The 20,195-nt window shown below is 39.3% G+C and overlaps 1 long non-coding RNA gene across 9 annotated transcripts in view; it reads left to right on the top strand.

Moving 5' to 3' along the window:
- LOC128851641 (uncharacterized) overlaps positions 1-16,768 on the top strand; it is a 56,267-nt gene extending 39,499 nt beyond the window's left edge. For 5 of the 9 annotated variants that reach the window (XR_008449011.1, XR_008449007.1, XR_008449010.1 and 2 more), the window contains 3 exons: positions 7,306-7,476; positions 8,440-8,523; positions 8,651-11,865. This is a non-coding gene — a long non-coding RNA (uncharacterized LOC128851641). Of the gene's footprint in view, positions 1-7,305; positions 7,477-8,439; positions 8,524-8,650; positions 11,866-12,972 lie in introns of those variants that run through there. The other 4 variants (XR_008449009.1, XR_008449012.1, XR_008449014.1 and 1 more) reach the window with 4 other exon arrangements.
- The last annotated feature ends 3,427 nt before the right edge of the window (positions 16,769-20,195 follow it).

Here is a 20,195-nt window from a genome sequence, read left to right as displayed (position 1 = left end):
TGCTGCAGGAAAGAACAGGATATCAACAATTCCAAGTCCAGTTTCTAGCTCTGACACAGACTTCTTCTGTGTTTTAGAACAAGTTCTTCCTCAAAAGTTTCAGCTTGTCAGCTATAAAACCTCTGAGGGGTATGTTCTTACAAAATGCTTTAAAGCAGTAAGGCGAAAGTTTAAAAATTCTTTTGAAAAAGTTTCTCTGAGACCTCAGCCTGCTTCTGCAGTTATCAGGGGAAGTTTTACCACAGACTTAAATGGTCAAATAAAGGTTTAGATGAAGTTCTGTTGAAATCCCTGCTATAAAGTGCTTGTAATCTTAAAGTATTGTTGTCAGCAATTGCATTCATTTAAATTAGTAACTTTATGTAGGTATTCATGTTAACAAGGTTCTAGTTTCCTTGACACTTCATTCAGATTAGAACTTAATTCTCCTAATCTGTACTTGGAAATATTCAGGCAATTAATTTAGTTGGCCCAAATCTCTTTTCATCCACCTAAAAACATATCTTCTGTCATCCTCAAAGCCATATCAAAGAAAAAACACATGCCTGAAATGTCACCATGTTTAACTGGTTAGATCTGGAAGTGGCAAGAACCAGTGTCCCTGAAACTCAAAAAGCGATGACAGCATTCAATTATTTAATAAGAGATTCTGGCTTTAAAGCCCTCACGGCATTTAAATGTGTTATGGAAGCAGGAGCAAGTGATGTTCAAATATCAGATCAGAGGACCAGAGGATTAGCTATCCCAGCTTGAGAACACTGAAAGCCTCCCAGTAAGATGTCTTGGTCAATAAGCATGGAACAGTATCATATACTAGCACCAATGACTGCTGCTGAAATTGATACTGTCAAGTTGTCCCAGGACTTGACAGGTTCAACATCTACCTATCTGTCTGTGGACTGGTGGTAAGCTGACTATCTCCTGCTGTTTGATCCTGGACCTCCCATACATCTGTTGGCTTCCTAAGGTGTGTAGTAGGTATATTGCTTTTGAAGGCTTGGGTAGGTAGCTCATATACCAATCTATGAGAGGGTTTGCCACAGCTATGCAGGTAGCCCCCAGCTGCTTCCTCAAGGTCACTGTGCTCAACTTCTGTTTTCAGTGAACTCCAATGAGCTTGCCCTGGTTTGTGCTTCAGTGTTTTGCTACTGGCTGAAGCAGATAGGACCAGAATAATAATATGCAGCAGCCCAAGACCACGAGGTTTCCTGCTGCCTTGCTTCATGTTGACATGGCCATGCAAACCTTTTAAGCAGCAATGATTTCAAAGTGGCATTTCTCTAGACTGCATGTCAATGGGAACAGTTCCACCGAGACCGCAGTTGGAGGTGATAGCAAAGCAGAGTCATAGAATCAATCATTAAGGCTGGAAAAGTCCTCTGAGATCATCAAGTCCAACCATCAGCCCAACAGCACCTTGCCTATTAACCATGTACTGAAGTGCCATGCCTACACATTTTTTGAACACCTCCAGGGATGATGTATCACTTCTCTGGGCAGCCTGTTCCAATGCGTCATCACTCTTTAGATAAAGAAATTTTTCCTAATAACCAATCTAAAACTCCCTTGACACAACTTGAAGCCATTTCCTCCCATCCTATCACTTGTTACTTGGAAGAAGAGACTACCACCCACCTTGCTACAACCTCCTTTCAGGCAGTTTTAGAGGGCAATAAGTTCTACCGTTAGCCTCCTCTACTCCAGACTAAACAGCACCAGTTCCCTCAGCCATTCCTCATAAGTCTTGTGCTCCAGACCCTTCACCAGCTTTGTTGTCCTTTTCTGGACACATTCCAGCAACTCAATGTCTTTCTTGTAGTGAGGGGCCTTGTGAGTGCCCTCATGAGTGCCAAGTACAGGGGCACAATCGCTTCCCTAGTCCTGCAGGCCACACTGTTTCTGACACAAGGCAGGATGCTGTTAGCCTTCCTGACTACCTGGGAACACTGCTGGATCATGTTCAGCTACCTGTCGACCAGCTCTCCCAGGTCCTTTTCCACCAGGCAGCTTTCTGGCCACTCTTCTTCAAGCCTATAGTGCTGCATGGGGTTGTAGTGACCCAAGTGCAGGGCCTGACTTGTTAAACCTAATACAGTTGACCTCGGTTCATTGATCCAGCCTGTCCAGATCTCTCTGTAGAGCCTTCCTACCCTCAAGCAGATCAACACTCCTGCCCAATTTGTTGTCATCTGTAAACTTGCTGAGGGAGCACTCGATCTCCTCATCCAGAAAACTGATAAAGGTATTAAACAAGACAGGCCCCAAAACAGAGCCCTGGGAACACTGCTTGTGACTGGCCACCAATTATACCCTCATTTCCCTTTGAACTTAGTTTAAAGCCCTCTTGATGAGCTCTGCCAACTCATGAGTGAGAATCCATTTCCCCCTTTGAGACAGCTGAACTCCATCTGTTGCGAGCAGGCCCCGTGCTGTGTAAACCTCCCCATGATCAAACCCCCCAAAATCCCACCCATGGCACCAGCCTCAAAACCAGGAATTCTAGCAAGGCAGAACTTTTCTCAGTGTCTGACTGAATCTAGTGGCTCTTCAACCTGGAAGCAATGCTGCCAAATTGTTTGTACACAGTAGTTATGCTTAGCAGCAAATTATTGAGGAAATAGATGGAGGCACAACAAACCCTTATAGTCTCAAGAAAACTTTCAAGTTCAGTATTCTGATTTTAGGGAATTTTGTCCTCAGTGTCAGGAAAAGAAATCCCTAGATGGGCTTTGTTGCTTAAAAATTCTGTAATTTTAATAAGGTTATTTTGGACACCAGAACTTGAACTGAAATGATGTAAGGTATTGGAATAAATGTGTATGCAGAGTTCAGTCTTTGTGGCTTTACAGAATTAGTCATACTTCCTTTATTTAAAACAGGAACCACATTTCCCACGTCCTAAAAGTAACAGTCCTATAGTGAAACAAATAATTTGGTAATCCTCAGGTTGATGATAGAAGTCAGTGAGATGCAGAAATGTAAGTGTTTCTCTAACACATTGGCCTAGATGCACATGCAAGGTTAGAGGGTTTACAGCTCAGAGGAAATGGTAGAGTGGCTAAAAGCTACCTGGCAAACAAGGTCAGCTCTGATGCTATTGTGAGTTTTCTACTCAGCGGCTGTAACAGTCCTACTCTAAAACAACTTATTTAATTGTCACTACACGCGATGAATGCCCAGATGAAGCAGTTCTTTTATGTTTGGAATTGGCTGAGTTATGTTTCATGGTTGGAACTGAACTAGAGAAATGGTCAAAAATATTTCAATGACTTAGCATGTTTGGTACTGTGTAACTACTGACAAAATGTAAACGATTACGTGGTAACTAGAAAGATGCCTGCCAGGTTAGTAATGTGAGAATGTCTTGGCAAATTATATTAATGACTGCATGGAAGACACTCTAGTAGAGCTCCTGTTAGTCATATAAGCATTTTTTATGAGAATGAGATGTGTCTGGACTCTTGAGCAAACACAATCTGAACCTAGTGTTCATCCCGTTAATAGAAAAGACTCCCAGAGTCATACTACCGTGATTTGTGTGTGTGCTCACACATTCTGTTTTCTGATCCATGAAACTGCAATGACCAATTAGGTCACTTGCAGTACATAGTTATAAGATACTTAGAGCAAATAGGTGTTTAGTGGAATTGCCAGCAGCTAGTAGATAATTACTACTTTTGATTTAATGGTGATTATATGCCAATCCAACCCATGGCTAGGTCCACCAAAGAACTTCTGTGTTCTAATAAGCCTGGTGGAATTTATCTAGAAAAGATATAGTATATTGTGGTTAGGAGCATGCCTGGGCACCTTCAGAGGGAATGCATGAAAGTCTGCACATACCAAGGAAGAGGTTGCTATTAGGTAGGAATTTTTTTTGAGAACAATAGGACTTAGCTTACTTCACCTTTCTCTATATTCAGGATGCAGTTCAGCCTCCTTCCTCACAGGATCCTCAGCCATGAACTGTTGTTGAGTGTTGTAGTTTGGCGCTGCATGGCTAACATAATCTTTTGTAGCTTCCCAATGTTCAAACAGATCCCCAAACTCTTTAAACAGTTTTAAACCCCTTTTCAGCTCCTAGAAGAGTGTCCTTTTCCCCTGACCCTGCTTAACTGTCTTGTAGTGGTTATAGAGATGCTGGCCTCCCATTTCAGTGAAATTAGCGCTGATACTGATCTATTCTACTATTTCATTTCTTCGCTGATTAGGAGTTTTCACCCCAGCTGTTGTCTCAATGACCAGCATCGTTCTTTTTGCAGCACTGATATTTTTCAACTCTACAAATTCTTACGTTTTCTAGCTGGATGAAAAGTCCACATAATCAGCTAGTGTAACCTTTTGCATAACGTAATCCTTGGAAATATACATAATGAGAAGGGAAATCTTTACTCTTGTTTATGGTCATGTACTGTAACTGCTTTTAGATATTCTGTTTTAAAAAAGTTAGCTAAATCTTGAGCTGTGTGAGAAAAGAGATAATAAGCTTGCAAAATAAGTCCCATGGTATAAAGTTGAGATAATTAACCATGTTAATTCTAGGATGTTTAAAGTGACTTCTTATTGTCCACAATAGTAAGGAAACAAAACAAGAGACAATATTTGATTATTCACATTAGTCAACAATAAAGAAAGAAAAAAAAAATCAGCCTAAGCATTGCAAGGGGAAAATTATAAATCAGTGAAAATTTTATAAAAGTAAGGACTCATAGGCAATGAAACCAGCTGGCAAATGAAACTTTGGAATCAGCACTACTGAAGGTATTCAGGGGTCAGCTAGACATCCATCTATCAAAAAAGGATAACAAAATGAGTCCAGCCCCAATGTATGGATAATCCAACAGAGTTCCCTGCCAAATTTCTACCCCCAATAGTATATGATTTAGATGGAATGGAAAAGCAAAGCACTTTAGCTTGCTAGTTCTTTAGCTAATATAATCTTAAAAGCACAGATTCTTCTGTCATTTAAGAAAAATAAATTCTAGTAATTTTTTTTTTTAAAAAAAAATTATCTTTACGGGAGTGTGTAGGCTGTGCTGTAGTTTCAGACAGCTTGATCCTAACTTGGAATATTGTTAAATATTCTTGCTTTTTTTAAACTAGAAAGATTTAAAATAGAAATCAAAAAGTAAAGATAAAAATGCCTCTTAGAATGAAAAATTGTTTCACATTATTATTTTTCACATAGTAATTTTCTAGACATTGTCAGATCACTCATATCAAGCTTGGGCTAAGACTGTCAGGAATATTTGTTTTTTTCTTTGCTCAGTATGAAGGATGGTAGGAGTCTAGGGTTTGGATGGTTATAATGGTATGGCTAGCTTTTTACCTCTGTGTAAGGAATGTCTCTAGTGTAGATGGGGTCGGTGGGCAGACTGATCTTGTGGGACTTGTCCCTGCCCATGGCAGGGGGGTTGGAACTGGGTAAACTTTAAGGTCCCTTCCAATCCAAACTCTTCTATGATTCTATGATTCTATGATTCTATGTCATGACTTCAAATACAGGCCAAGAAGGATATTTCTCATTCATTACTTCTGAGTAACTGTTCAGATGGGCAGTAATGACCTAGTTCTAGTAGGTAGGTAGGTAACATGCATACAGTACAGTGTTCAAGGCTGAATTTAGCTAGCAGGCTAAGACTGCTAGTCATCAAGAACTGAGGTCCAGAATTTTAAGGTTATCTAGGCCTTTAACATTCAAGTAGTTGCCTATTGTAATTCTGAGGAGTTTGAAAGCACCTTAAGCAAAAGTAAGTGAAGTTAAGGCACCTAAGCTCCTTACAGATGGCTTAGTATGTTTTATCTGGAACACTGAACACCTTTAAATTATAGCCTAGGATTCTCAATTTCCCTCTGATTTCTCCATTGTTTATACCAGCACATACTGTAAAAGAGATGTATGACAGTTCATTAGGTTTCAAGTACGCTACAGCGAGCACAGTCTCTTTTCACAGCAATGTCTTCCAAGCATCGGTCATATCAGAGATAGCTGGCTAGCACAGAGATGAAGGTGATAATACAGTTTTAAAGAGGCTGTTTCAGACGTAGAATTAGCCTTAAGTAACAAACGAATTTTCAGACTAATTGAGTGAGAACTGATTTTCTGCAGAAATGTAACGCGTAGAGTTTAATGTTTGCAAGCACAGTACTGTCCACACTTTGCATTCCATAATTGGTACTGTGGTAATTTCTAAGAAATGCTCTGGAGCATATCAAGGCTAATTTTTTGCAAAAGAAAGTCTGCCACATTGTCACTCTGCATTATGAACACGTGTCACATGATAGAAGGGATGTGTGAATATCTGCTATCTGATGTATGCAACTGAAAAGGGAAAACACAGAGTGAAATCATCAAGCCGCATTACCCAAACTGTACAGATAAGAAAGGGTATAAAACTGAAGTTGTAAACAATCAAACAGAGAACTGTGCATGCCTTTTAGATGTGAAAACTAAAATGTTGATAGCAGAAAATAAAAAAAATCTTGCACTGTTTATCACAGGAAGTGTTCAAAATGCTGTATGGATGGGGCAATAGTTGTTATGTGTAGAAGAAAAAGCTGCCCCTTGAAACTGGTGTGCAAATGACACAACTTGTAAGCAAGGAAACTAGCTGCCACTGGATTCTGATTGGGCTCATGTACTTGTGTGTATCCTATGACCCCACAGCCACCTTCTTGCCACAATTCCAACTGTCACTGACTGTGCCGCAACTTTTGCTTCTGCTTCACCAGCCGGGCCTGGCATCTAGCACACTCTTCTCAACTACCACAGGAAACAGGTCATGTGTGTGCTGCTCATCGCCTCGATCTTCCTTTCTGAACATTTCTGTGAAACCACATGTGCTCAAGTTTGTAAATATGGACATCAGATAAAATGCAAGAAAATCTCACTATCGGAAGATCTTACCTCCGAAGGCAGCAGTGTCTATTTTCCTCCCGCTCCACTACCAAGAGACAAACAATGACGACAGGAAGAGCACACCATTTCCTCTTGAAGAGACTCATTAGTGCTGTCTGTAGCACATATTTACCCAGATTTTACTCTTTCAGAGTTGATGCACTTTCAACTGCACAAAATAGGAGATTTACCTGTACATTTTAAGTTGCTTTAATAGGATGTTTTAATAGAGGAAACAATCAAATCAAGTTACCACATAGCAGGAACTTTTATAGTTGACCTTTCAGGCAGTGCTGCTGACTGCTGAGCTAGCTCTTAGTAAGAATGTGCAAGTTGTGCTATTTTTACTTGCTATGTGTCTAGCACTGGACTTGTTTGGAATAATTAATTTATTCTTGCATATACAGGTATATATCTACCAACAAGAGTTTAGAAGTTTCTGATGCTGATAGTATTCTCACAAGGCTTCCATTGAGGAGGGGGAGAGAAAACCTTGCTGAAAGAAGCTTTGAATGAACTTCGGAAGAAAATGTTCAAATACGTTTGATATTCTCAAAATACTCTCATTTTTACCTGTGGTGAGCTAACTTCTTGCTAACACTTTATATTTGCCTGCTTGTCTAGTTCAGTGGGTTTTATTCCCTGGTTTTCAGCCACTATCCTTTTCTAGTTTTTACTCTTTCCAGCTTGAGTGCAGACACCATCTGGCTTTACACATGGAATTTCCTGGACAAGGGCAATCTATTTAGCCTTGTGAAATCCAAACCCCGGGCAAAACAAAAACTGTAGAAAGCCTCCACAAGGCAGGCTTTCTCACTTCTGTATGTGAGACATCTACATTACATATAGCAACTGTCAGAACAGAAATCACATCTTGAGCAGTAAGTTATCTTCTCAACCACTTACTCTTTTTTCCTAACTTTTCCTCTCAACTTACTGGAGTTACTACAAGTCTGTTCCAGTCAAAAGAAAGCTTGACTAGTGTGTGTGTGCGCAATTACAGAGCTTGAGAGTAGGAGAACATGTAAGAAACTGTCTATAAAAGTGCTTGGAATAAAGTACATTAAGAACAGATTTACTAAAGAAATTAGGAAGTCATTCCAATGTTCTTTTCTGTTCTAAATAACATAGTGCAAATAAAACTCTAAGACAAGATTCTGGACAAAGATATTCTTTTGAAAAGAGACCACAAGAGTCCTCGTCTTCTTAATGGAGAAAACAAGAAAGAATTGGTCCTGGTCTAGGGCACTCAAGATGCTGATCCTTTTGAACAATATACTCAAATACAGATTATTGTTTGATATATTCATCTTTGAGCAGAAACAACCCAAATTTCTATGTGCTATGGCTGTATTGTAGGAGCTGAAAAAAATACCCTCCCTATCGTTTTTTTTTTTTTTTTTAATATTTGCTAGTTTCCAAAGTTTCTAAAGGAGATTATTTGTGCAAGCCATTTTGAGCTGTACATATGATTTTTCCAGAGAAACAAAGATCTGGTTGCACAGTTCAGTGGCTTGAATCCAGATATTCTTTTATTTCAGGCTTTGGGAATCTAAAGTCAGTAGGCAACTGCATATTCCTCATAGGTGCAATTCCCTAGCGCTGAATAAAGGGTGAGGACTGAGGTGAGTTCCCCACAACAACACAGCCATCCTAACTTTTAAACCATAAAGACTTTGGTTTTGTTTTTCATATTTTGTTGTATTTTATTGTCTCTCCTGGCCTAACAGCTACTCCTATGTGTCTTTGCAGGAAGAGTGCATACCATGGTTCTGCTCTGACAGCATAGTCTCAGTGAAATGAAGAAGATAAGCAAGTCTTCTACTGTTGTACACTATGGAAAGGTGTAACTGTAATCAGTCACTTTCTCTTCTTGGCAGTCACAATGTTGGAAAGGAGGGTGTATGTAGTGGTAGTTGGGGACCAGTGATATAGACAATAACTTTCAAGCTTGTAAAATGCTCTGTGAAAAATAGTATATATTGCTGTCTATTTTCAATATGGCTGAGGTTGTATGACATTTAGGTGATAAAAGATGGTCATGTAAGAAGTAAATGACATATTAGATGTGCTATCTTGGCTTTACAACGTTCCCCCATGCAAACCACAGTTTTAGTTTGTCTTAATGAGTATGCCCTGATAACAATACTAGGTTTACAGTTTAACATGATCAGAAGAGTAGAAGTAGACTGGCTAATGTTAACAGGAAGCAGTGTCTGTTATTAATTAGGTAGGGAGAATTTGGCAGTCTAGAACTGGGTTTTTGTTGCTCTTTGAGATTTCTTCTAAAATGGTGGCCTCTTCAGTCAATACTCTAGAGAGAAAAATCTTGCTGGTTGAAATTCTTGTGTCAGTTAACAAACTCAGTTATTTAGTCACAGTCCTAGAAGGGAGACTTTTAAAGGATATGAAATGTAAATTAGCAGTCCCTCTTTTTAATAACAGTGGATGCATAAGTTCCCTTTGAGACCTAATGAAGGAGTTTGGAGGTGGAGACCACAACATGTTTAAACTAAATTTGATGTTCGTTTTGCAGATTTCTCAGGTATCTAAGAAGTGACTAATAATAATAGCAGGTGTTCTCTGTTTCTCTCAGCACGTGTCATGAAAGTAGTGTGGTCACAGAGCTATGCATTATTTATGTGATGTCAACATGTCAGCAAGTGGGGTGACAGAGACCCAGATTAAATCACTTTTGTTTTTAAATGCAGGACACAGAATAATAGTGCTGTGTCAAACTTGAGGACACTGGAATCTGGCAAATCAGCAGGAGGTCAATGTGACAGGCTCATTTGAATAGCTTTGCTCCCCATTTTGATGAAGGAATCAAAATCAAGAGTCAAAAAAAAGTTCCCCATTCCCTCCCCACACCACCTTGCCTCTCCCCACACCTCCCTGAAGACAGGGATTGTATCCAGTAAAGAGACACTCTTTGATCGCTTCATATAATGATGCATGGGTCTCTGCCCTTATGTCAGAGTTTCTATACCTAAGAATGGCCAACCATGCTATGGTACATCTATTGTCATTTATCCTTGTCCCTATAAGTGGTAAATCTGTTTGGTATGATTACTTTCATTACCTTTTTGCAGCAGCTAGTGCAACAGGTCCACACTCGCAGTTAGTTAAGTGTATTTGTAATAGACAATCATGTTGTCTACAATGGGTGCTTTACAAGTTTGAAGTCTCCCATGAAAATCTAGGAGTACTGTTCTCAACCATTTCAGCTTCTGCACCAGCTCTGATTTCTGTATCACCCCTAGAGCTGGTTCACTTTGCCAGCTGGTAGAACTCACTCAGCAAAATTAGAAACAAAAAGTTTTCTCTTGGTTTGGTAACCCAATTTGGTTCACTGAAGAACCACGTGAAAGTCAGAGGTAGTAGAAGGGAAGGAATGGGCCTGCATACTGAGGAAGGAAGGATGCAGGGAGAAGTGGTGGGAGCAAGACTGTTAGATGAGCAGCTCCTGTGCATAGCAATTGTCTACAACAGCTGAAGGAAAAAAATGTTTAATGGGAGTACTGTAAATAGGAACCTCTGTCATGGGGTGTACCTTCAAATACTTTACCCAGTAAAGTGAATGTCAATGTCCTCATTTTATGTGTGGGGTAACTGAGGGTGTGATGCAAGTTGTTTGTGATGGCATAGTAGACATGGGACTAAAACAGAATGGTCTTGACTCCTAATCAATGACACTGCTTGCAGGCCCTCTGTAATGACTATCCCTAGGCAGTGAAGTCAGACAGCTGCTGAAGGGTGAGATTCGTGTTCATGGGAAAGACGAGACCCCAGCAGTGCACTCTCCTAGCTAGAGCTCAACGGACTTTTGGCAGTGTTGTGTTGTTTCCTGCAGTCAGCTCTGCCAGGAAATCATCTTTGCAGACTCAATCCTCAACAGCTTTCTTTTATGCATAGAGCCAAACTCTGTCCTCCATTGAAGCTGAAGAGTTAGGATGGGAGGAAATGGCTTCAAGTTGCACCACAGGAGGTTTAGATTGCGTATTAGAAAACATATCTTCACAAAAAGAGTTGTCAAGCACTGGAACAGGCTGCCCAGAGAAGTGGTCGCGTGACCATCCCTGGGGGTACTGAAAATACGTGTAGATGTGGTCCTTAGGGACATGGTTTAGTGGGAGACTTGGCAGTGTTTGATTTAGCATTGCACTTAGAGGTATTTTCCAACCTAAATGATTCTACAATTCTATGAATTTAGCAATACTGCAAAACCTCACCCTAGAACAGTTAATGCACAAGGAGAGAGCTGTTGAAAGGTTAAAAGAAGCACCCGAAATACTGGGATTCATTGTACCTTGTCACCATAATACCCTTTTTATGAAAGTAGAACTATGTATGCCCATAAAAATCTTTTGCTTTTTTTATTTTAAAGGATAATGCAACCATTGGAATCTGTGCACAGTTCTTTCAAGTTAAATGCTTAGTTCAACATTCCACTTCCATTTCCTGGTGGAAAATGTTTTATATGAAAGCAACTTTAACCTTTCAGAAGGGTTCATTTACTGTTATGTTTGGTATCGGCCTTCCAAAAAATGCAGTCTGCATTTGGTGTATTATAGGTTCTGGTTTTAATATTGTTTAGAAAAAAAAAGTCATATGCCATAAGTCAGAAATAAAATATCCTGCCAGAATTCTCTCTGTACATGAATTCACCCTGTGAGTGAGTGGTTTAATGTAAGTCTGATCACTTAAAGCCAAGTCTTGGGCTTAATCTATCCATAAACTAGCTGGTAACAAATAACACATTCAACTCTTGGTCACAGGAAACTGTTAGGTTGCCTTTTTATAGACAACCACAGCCCTACAGCTCCCAAAGTACAAGGGAATATCATACAGACTTGGAAAGTGTTGAACATCTACCATATGCACATAAAGAAGGGTAATAAAGATGAAAGGCCTGAACTGTGCTTTAATTCCCATTTTTCTGCTTTTGATTTATCTGCTGCTTCTGCATTGATATTGGCCTTATTCTTTGGCCAATATTCTTTGGCCTAAAATTAGGCAGAAGATGCTTGAATTGCTTAGTTTGGTCAAATCAGTCAAACTTAGGCTTCCCTCTCTATCAGGGTAAAAGATGATAAACATAAAACTTTAAAGTATTTTCTTGCTTTCTTTTCAGCATTATTGTGCATTAATTTCTGGAGTGTTGATTGCTGTAACAATCCACTGCAGTGGGCAAATTCCTGCCCATGTGTCACTGTTGTGTAAGTGCTGCATTCATGGTGAGATGGCCACTGGTAGAGCTGTATCGAGGTGACCCCGAACTAGAGCTAGGGCTGACTTGATTGGATATAGGGCCATAAAAACATGGCTAAGCTCCTTTTGGGACCTTAACAGCCTCTTGGCATGGTGCTGCAGTATGCTGTGGGACTATCTCAGCTGCCAGGTTTGCTCAGGAGTCTCTGTACTGTGGTCCATTGCCATGTATGGTTTCATTCCCAGTATTATCCTCTACAGGAATTCTGCCATCAATAAGCACCTCTCACAGAAAAAAAGGGCCTTCAGACAGGCCTGTCCATGAGTGAGACTATAAAGGCTAATCCTCTGTGCTGCTGAGTCTCAGCTTCTAATAAAGGACTCAGAACTTGTAAGAGTAAAGCTTCAAAGTAAGTACAGATTTACAGAGGGAGGGCAGATAAGAGGGTTGTAGCCCACCCATTAAGACCACCTGGTCTTAATATGTGGTAGCAATCAGCCTTTGTGTGACATACTCTTTCCATATCCTAACCCTGTTCCAGGGAGCGAGATTTCCAAGAATTCTGCTGGCAACGTACTTGTCAAATTTGAGTGCGCTCTGTGGTGCTAAGTCTGTCAGTCATACATAATAGTTTTATCACTCTTTGAACTATGGCAGCTAAATCTTATGTTGAAGAAGAACCTTAGTAAAATAACATTTATGACATCTAGTTTCACTAATCTTTTCTCATGATGAATGCACACCTAATTCATTGAAGATGGAAAGGTCTGCAAAAATGCAAACTATTATTGTATCTGGAAATGTGTTGTGTGGCATCCCAAAGAGTATTCATGTTTTATATTCCTTTTTTGTGCATGCGCAGGCGTTCTCACGAATTTTCAGCAATGACTCCATATGGGAATGATTTCATTGTAAGAAGAAGGCTTCCATTCTATCATGAAAAAAAGCTGCATGGAAATCACAGAATACAGAAGAAAGTGTCGGTCATTTTTTGAAAGCATTGTGGCATATGGAGATGGAAACCATGCAGATTTGCCTCCAAATTTATTAAGCTTCTAGAAAAATCAGATGATGAGGAACAAATGCAAAAAGCTCACAAAAGTAGTGGTAGTTTAAACAAAATATTCATAAAGCCCTATTGCTTTTATGATGAACAGACCTGGCAAAAAGGATATTAATTAAACTCAAACAGCATTGTTTAAGCAGGTAGAGTTATTCCCAGTATATTTGGTTGCCACCTAGATTAGTGTTATACTCTTCAGTTGCTAACAATGAAGTTATCAGTCACTAGAACAAATTATTATGAGGAATAGTGAACTTACCATTTCTTTAAGTCTTCAGGCTGAGAGTGGATGGTATGCTCTAGCAAACAATGGAGACACAGCTGGGTGAAATTATATGGTTGTATTAAAGACAAGGGAACATGAGAGATTCTATGTGGTTCTTTCTAGCCTTAAGAGCTATAGGTCTATAATTTCACAAATACCATTACAAAGAACTCCTTAGAAGTAGTGAGGACCATAGCAGCAACACGAGTCTGTCTCCTAATTCAGGGTAGATTATTCCAAAGTATTTTAAAAAATTACAGATTGTAGTACTGTTTCTACATATTCCTGTCACTACAGGTCATATTACTAGCATAATTTTATGATATTGGAAATCCCTTTTTGAGGACTAAAGAGACTCTTCCTGTCTTCTAAAGAGCTCAGTGTACTTTAGTTCATGAAAGAGTCTATAAGTAAGTAAGCATGCATGCTGCTGCTTTCCTACCTGATCTATTTCAGTCATTAAAATCTGAAATAAGTAAACTAGATGACTCAGTGAAATAAAAATCCATCTGTGAAGGAAATTCTAAGATACTTCTCATTGTTATAAACCATCTCTAAGCTAAACTTTATTTTTTTCCTCCTTGTTTGGTGACACTTTGTTTAAAAGAGGAACTTAAAAGATTTTTTTCCTTCATAGCTGTCTTCCAGTTGAGAACAGGTATACCATTTTTTTACCAGATTTCCGGTGCTTGGGGGCATCGGATGCTGCAGAAACTTAAATCTAGCAGGACAGTTGGAAGTTTAGGAAGATGGAAGCTTGTACCTGACTGAACAGCTGGACATGAAAATATATAGTTTGTCAATGTTAAGATATATTCTTCTTACTATAAAAAAAAGAGAAGGGATTAAGTGAACATGTGCTTGGAAGAAAGACCTTGCCATTTCATCATGCCTTTTGGACATTACCTTTATAACTCCACTGAACTTTTTCTCAGATAAAAAAAATCTGTAGCCCACACTACAAAGGGCTTTGAGTATGTGTATATAATATATTGTTATCAGCAATCACCACAATGGTCACAAAAGGTATTTCTTCAGTATGGCTAAACCATCTCATTAATTGTAAGACAAAATTACTCCTGTGCCAGTATGTCATCCACCCACAGACATGGGTTTGGCAGCACAGTTAGGACAGCATAGTTGGAATGTCCTAACTAACACTAGAAGATCTGAAAAAACATCATAGGATAGGTTTTCAGCTCTTTCAGGGAGAGCTGATGATTTTGTGTCCTGAATGAATATGCATAATTCCAGAGGCAGATTTTTTAGTTTTTCAGATTGTAGTCAATGGCTAGTTACTCTTTTTTCTGTGAGTGTCTAAGACTGTCTTTGTTTCTCACTCCTATATACGTATGTTGTGCTAAAACAAATATCTCAACTGTCCCTTACGGGAGGGCTGTCTGCAAGACACACTTTAGCTGAACACAGTGTGTTACTAGGGTACAATGAAGGGAGCAGAATATAAGAAAACTCAGAGGAAATTTGATAGTTGTCATATAGAGCCATTCATATTGCTTTATCAGGCAGTCTTTTCTGGTCTTAAATTCCATAAATTTATAACTTTTTCTGATTCAAATAAGTTCAACTTTCTCTTGCTACTGTGTTTTGTGTTCTTGAGAAAAGATGATTGGAAAAGCTGGATGATAAAGGAGTGATCTCTGACTGCTCTTAAGCTTTTCAAATATATTATCCTTTAAAAAAAACCAAATCAACCCAATTTGTCATAAAAATTTCAGCATGAAAGTGACTAATCTATTTGCCATGCAAAGGCCATAGTAAAATGCAGATATGTGTGTTTAATACTTTATTTTCATGAATCTACAAGAGCAATTTTGAGTTAAAGGAACTCTTCAGTTTTACTCCACTAAAGACTATCTCTGTAGCTTTATTCTAAGATGTATAATAATAAAAAAAACCAAAACGGGTGAGAGGAGTAAGAAGTCACTAAAGATGGGAAAGGTTGGAGGTCTAGACCAAATTTGCATTCATCAAGGTTGTTTTCAAAAGTAAGTTTTAGGCACACTGCAAGGAAACTGGAGAGGGCTTGAACTGCTAATGCCCCCTTTGTTGCATGGATATACAGAGAACACTTTTCTTGTCCTGCAAGGATTCTGTTGATTTTGAAATTTTAGGCCCAGCATGGGGCTCAGTGACTATGAGTAACTTAAGAAACAAATATTTCATTTTAATACCAAACTTTTTTTTTCCTTTTCTAACCTTTTTATATAAACTAAATTGTTTCAACAAGAGAAGATGCTTTTAACTGCAAAAAAAGGCTTTTTGTTTTAAAAATGTTGAAATGGCACATTTCTAGAATTTCAGAACCTGTTTTCCAATATTTTTGAGGACAGGAAGCTCTTCTGGGAATAATTTCAGTTTTGATGAATTGTCTGTTGTGACCATCTTTCCTCATCTCTATGAAAAAAACCTGTTCTCACTCCTAACACTAAACCGAGGCTTCCAATACCTACAAGAAGCCTAAGGTAAGATTGCATTGGTTACCTTACTGATGCATTAGAGTGAGACACAGATATTGGATTTGGGCAACTATCTTTATCCACTGGTGCAATAAGACAAGAGTGAGAGTGTTGTGGTGATCTTTACTGGGATTCTTTTTCCTCTACAAGTACTTGAGATTGATAACACTTCTGTGTTTCTACATTTCACATATGTACTGTATCATATCAATTATGTTCACAAATACTTGTTCACAATTTGTAAACAAGTAGATAGATTGACACATACGCTAGTAAGAAACTAGGACACAAATTGTTCTGCAGCCAGAGGACTCACTTGCTCTGCAGGCTGAAGATGGAGAAGGCCCCAGTGATGGAATGGAAGCACCAAAGGCTGGATAAAATCTACACAAATACTGCCAAACTATTACAGTGAAAATCCTTATGTTTCTCTCCTGTGTGAGAAGGGAAATCCAGGCTGAGATGTTCAGAGGGGTTGGTTCATTGGTATTGAATAAGGAAGTTACCAAAGAAACAAGAAGAATCTGAAACCAGAAAGCCCTTGCACTCAGCAGGGTCTTCCCTCCCCTCCTCCAACTGAGCACCACTGTTTAGTGTCTACCAGTTAGTAAATGTATGTTACCTTATATATGAACAAAGAACTGACATTTTAAACAGCTTTAATGGCTTGTAATCATGCTGTTTGATAAGACTTTAAATGTGTTTTATTAATAAAATCTCATGATTTACTTGGCTATACTTCCATAGGCATCATTAATGAGCACAGCTTTAGACAGTCGGGACCCTGGGTACACCAACAAGCCCCAATGTCCCTGCCCAGTTCCTGGGGTTGCTGGGCTGGTCTCTGGCTTCCCATAGTCCTGCTCTACTTGGCTGTGGGACCCACCGAGCTGGGTTCACCTACAGGCCCACTGCCCAGCCTGTCCCCAGAGTGTCCTGGTGCCTGATGCTGGGGCTGGAGCTGTCATAGTGCCCTCTGGTTGGGCCAGTTGGACAGGCTATGGCTAGTGAGACCCTGCCTTGACGGACACCCAGAGAGACATCCACTGGTACTGGTGCCCCTGCTCCAGGAAGCTACTGTCCCACACGGCACCCTGACATAGAGATTTTGGTGACCCCTTGCTATCCAGACTGGACAGAAGTAGTGCCATTGTGCCCAGATATGGCAGACACAGCCTTTTCTAATGATAGATTTGTGCGAGGCAAGATTGGCCTCAAGAAGAAAAGAGCTCCTCATGGCAGAGGTGGTGTCCTTCATTCTCAGAAATTAACTACTCTTCCCATAAAAGCAGGTATGGGAAACTGCCTTTTTTTCTTAACTTTGCTCTAATGCATTCCGTTAAAGAATGTGACTCTGGTGTGCTGTTTGACAATAATGCAGCAAAAGTGGAGTTCTCATTTGTCAGCTTTCTGAAATTAAGTACAAGTTCAGAACTTTTCAGACTGCAAATAGCTCCAGTGTTTTGTTTCAGGCTTATCTGACAAAAAGCTGAGATTTTCTAATGCTGAAAACATTTTTATATAATGTTTTATATCACAAGTTTTCCATCAAAAGTGGTGAAGGGTGATGTGGGGATGCTGAGCTTCGATGGGTCTTCCAGCATGTTATTCAGTCAGAGTATGTTCCAGCACAACTCGTTATGAAGCTTGGAGGGCTTTAAGGATACACTGTAAAAGTATATATGCATTCTCAGGTCTTTCTTTAGTCTTTCTTTTCTTTTTTTAAAGCAAAGTTTTGAAATCATAACAAATAGTCTGAGGTCCATCTAGAGACTAATTAACATTGGTTTTGGGATCAAGATGTCTTCATTACTAGACAGCTGAAGTGAAATATATTTTCTCCATTTCAGTGCATCTGTGATTCCTGCATATTATTGGGAGTAGTCTTCTGAGCTGCAGGAATTAGCAGAGGTCTCTGCAAAGCATCAGCACTTCTCTGTAGTCCCAGAGAGGGATGGTTCTTCATGATGCATCTTTTTCCAAGTAATAGTTTTGAAAGATGCATCCTGTTTTCCTTCCAGCCTAGGAAACCAGAGATCTTTTCTATTTTCTGTGCCAAGACCTCCTTCCATCTATATTGCAGACTGGCAGTGCACAAATTGCAGCTAGTAGAATATCCCATTAGCTAAATGTATCGCCAAAATTAAATGCCCTACTTGTGTATTTGCCTTCATGTAACAAAGCACTCTAAGCTTCATCTTTTGCTGTCTGTACTAGTCAGGAGTACTCTTTTGCTGTCCAGTTAATTTTGTATTGTTTCAAATCCTAAATTTGAAGCATGACGTTAGTGTTCTTTTTGGACTGACAGAGCGTATCTGCTTTGTAGAAGATCAATGGACAAATTTTGGCAGTGGCGTAGGGAGCCATGAGGTCTTGTGGTGCTGCCCTTTGTACTTGGAGCTGAGGCAGGAGTGGAGGCCGGAGTGTTCAAAAAAGCATGTAGATGTGGCACTTTGAGACATCATTTAGTAGGCACAGTGGTGTTGGGCTGATGGTTGGACCTGATGATCTTAGAGATCTCTTTCAATCTTATTGATTCTATGATTCTATGAAACCATGTACTTGAAGAAAGACCCAGTCTTTATGTTGGGACATTTTTTAATTTCCCACCTTTGACAGAGCATCTTCTATACTTCTACATTCAGCTCAGAATAAAAGTTGCAATTGTTGTTATCCAAACAAAGATATCTACTGTCATACATTGGTCCTGACCTGACTACATCATACCTCAACTCCAGATTAAATTCTTGCAGAGCCATCTTAGAAGTTTGACTGGAGAAGCCTCCTATTTGTAATACAGCTATGAAGGGCAGCATTTCATACTGACTTGTTAGAAGAAAAGATTTATTCTGGACTTTGAAGGTGTTACTTTTATGCATTCTTTGGAAAATTGAAGGGAAACAAATAGACTTCTACCTCTTTCCCCTTGATGCAAAGAATTTTGGCAGCTGTGAATGGAACAGACTGAAGCCATTTTGGAGATGGATATTTAAGTTGTACAACCTGGATGAAATTCTTTAATAAGTATTCTCTCTTTTCTTTCATTACGTGAGGTTCTGCTTTTCTTGGCTCACGCAGATTCTTGTGAAAATGTAACAAGCTATATTCTGAATATGTCACATAAGAAACAGAAGGATCTCTTTAAAAGATGGTCTATAAATAATATTAATGGGAGCTCATGGTTAAGGACCAGGCACGTCCCTTTCCTCTTGTCAGTCTTCTTGGCCTGAACAAAGAGGCTCTTCTAGCAACGACTTGCACATGGTAAAGGTGAAAAAGGAGGGTTTGGTAGCTACAATACAAAACATAGCATTTTTTCTCTTTTTGCAATGTATTTTTAATGTGTTGTACCCTCAGCTATTATGCACAAAGTTTTCTGTGGCAGACTGATTGAAACAGAAGGCTTGATCCTGTTGTCAATGTCTCTTTCACACCACAATTCAACTGGTGTAACTCAATTACCTCAGTGGGGTTCCTCTGACTTAAGTGTGTTCCTCCCTGGTTAATAGCATGCAGAACTATATTCACATGACTAAGCAAGAGCCTTCTGAATGAAGAAAATTCCAGCTGGTGTAGTGTACAATAGGATGTACCTAATGCTCAACTTATGCATATTAGATTAGAGCTTTATTTCACGTTTTGCATTATATTTCTGCTTTAGATGAAATAGCCTTGTACTCTCCTGATTTCTTGCTTTATGACAACTTTCTTGATAAAGAAACCTTAGTAGTAAGAATGACTAATTAACCCGTGGATGGCCATCCTACACTTCTTTATGAGCAGCAGCTTAGTACCACTCATAACGTATATTTCTGTATTATATACTCTCAAAACCTGACTTATCTGCTGTGCTGAAAGTAAACAAGAATAGCAGCTTCAGAAATGGCTGGAGTATGCCCTTTTGAGCTTATTAGACTTGAAAAGCATACTCGGTGTGTCAAGCCTTGGATTGCCTGTGAGAGAGCCAAGTGGGTGAAGGCAAGCGTCAGACAAACTCTGTGATTCCTGTAGCCACCCTGAGAGCTCCAAAGGGCGTTATGGGCAAAGCATGTTAGTTGCACAAAAGACGCAGTTCAGAAAAATAAAATAATAAATCTGAGATGTTTCTGTACTTCTGTTATTCTCTTTTACTTGGGATATTTCCAGAGTTCAGTGAGTGGGACGTAACAGTACTTGTTTGTTGATGAAATGATAACTTCACCTAGATAAAGCGCATACATACTGTTATTTTAATAAAAGAAACAAGTCTCACATTTAAAAGGGAAATATAATATGATAAA

This window comes from Cuculus canorus, chromosome 3 (assembly GCF_017976375.1).
Source record: "Cuculus canorus isolate bCucCan1 chromosome 3, bCucCan1.pri, whole genome shotgun sequence".
Taxonomy (NCBI): Eukaryota; Metazoa; Chordata; class Aves; order Cuculiformes; family Cuculidae; genus Cuculus; species Cuculus canorus.
This window is presented reverse-complemented; position numbering and strand designations above follow the sequence as displayed.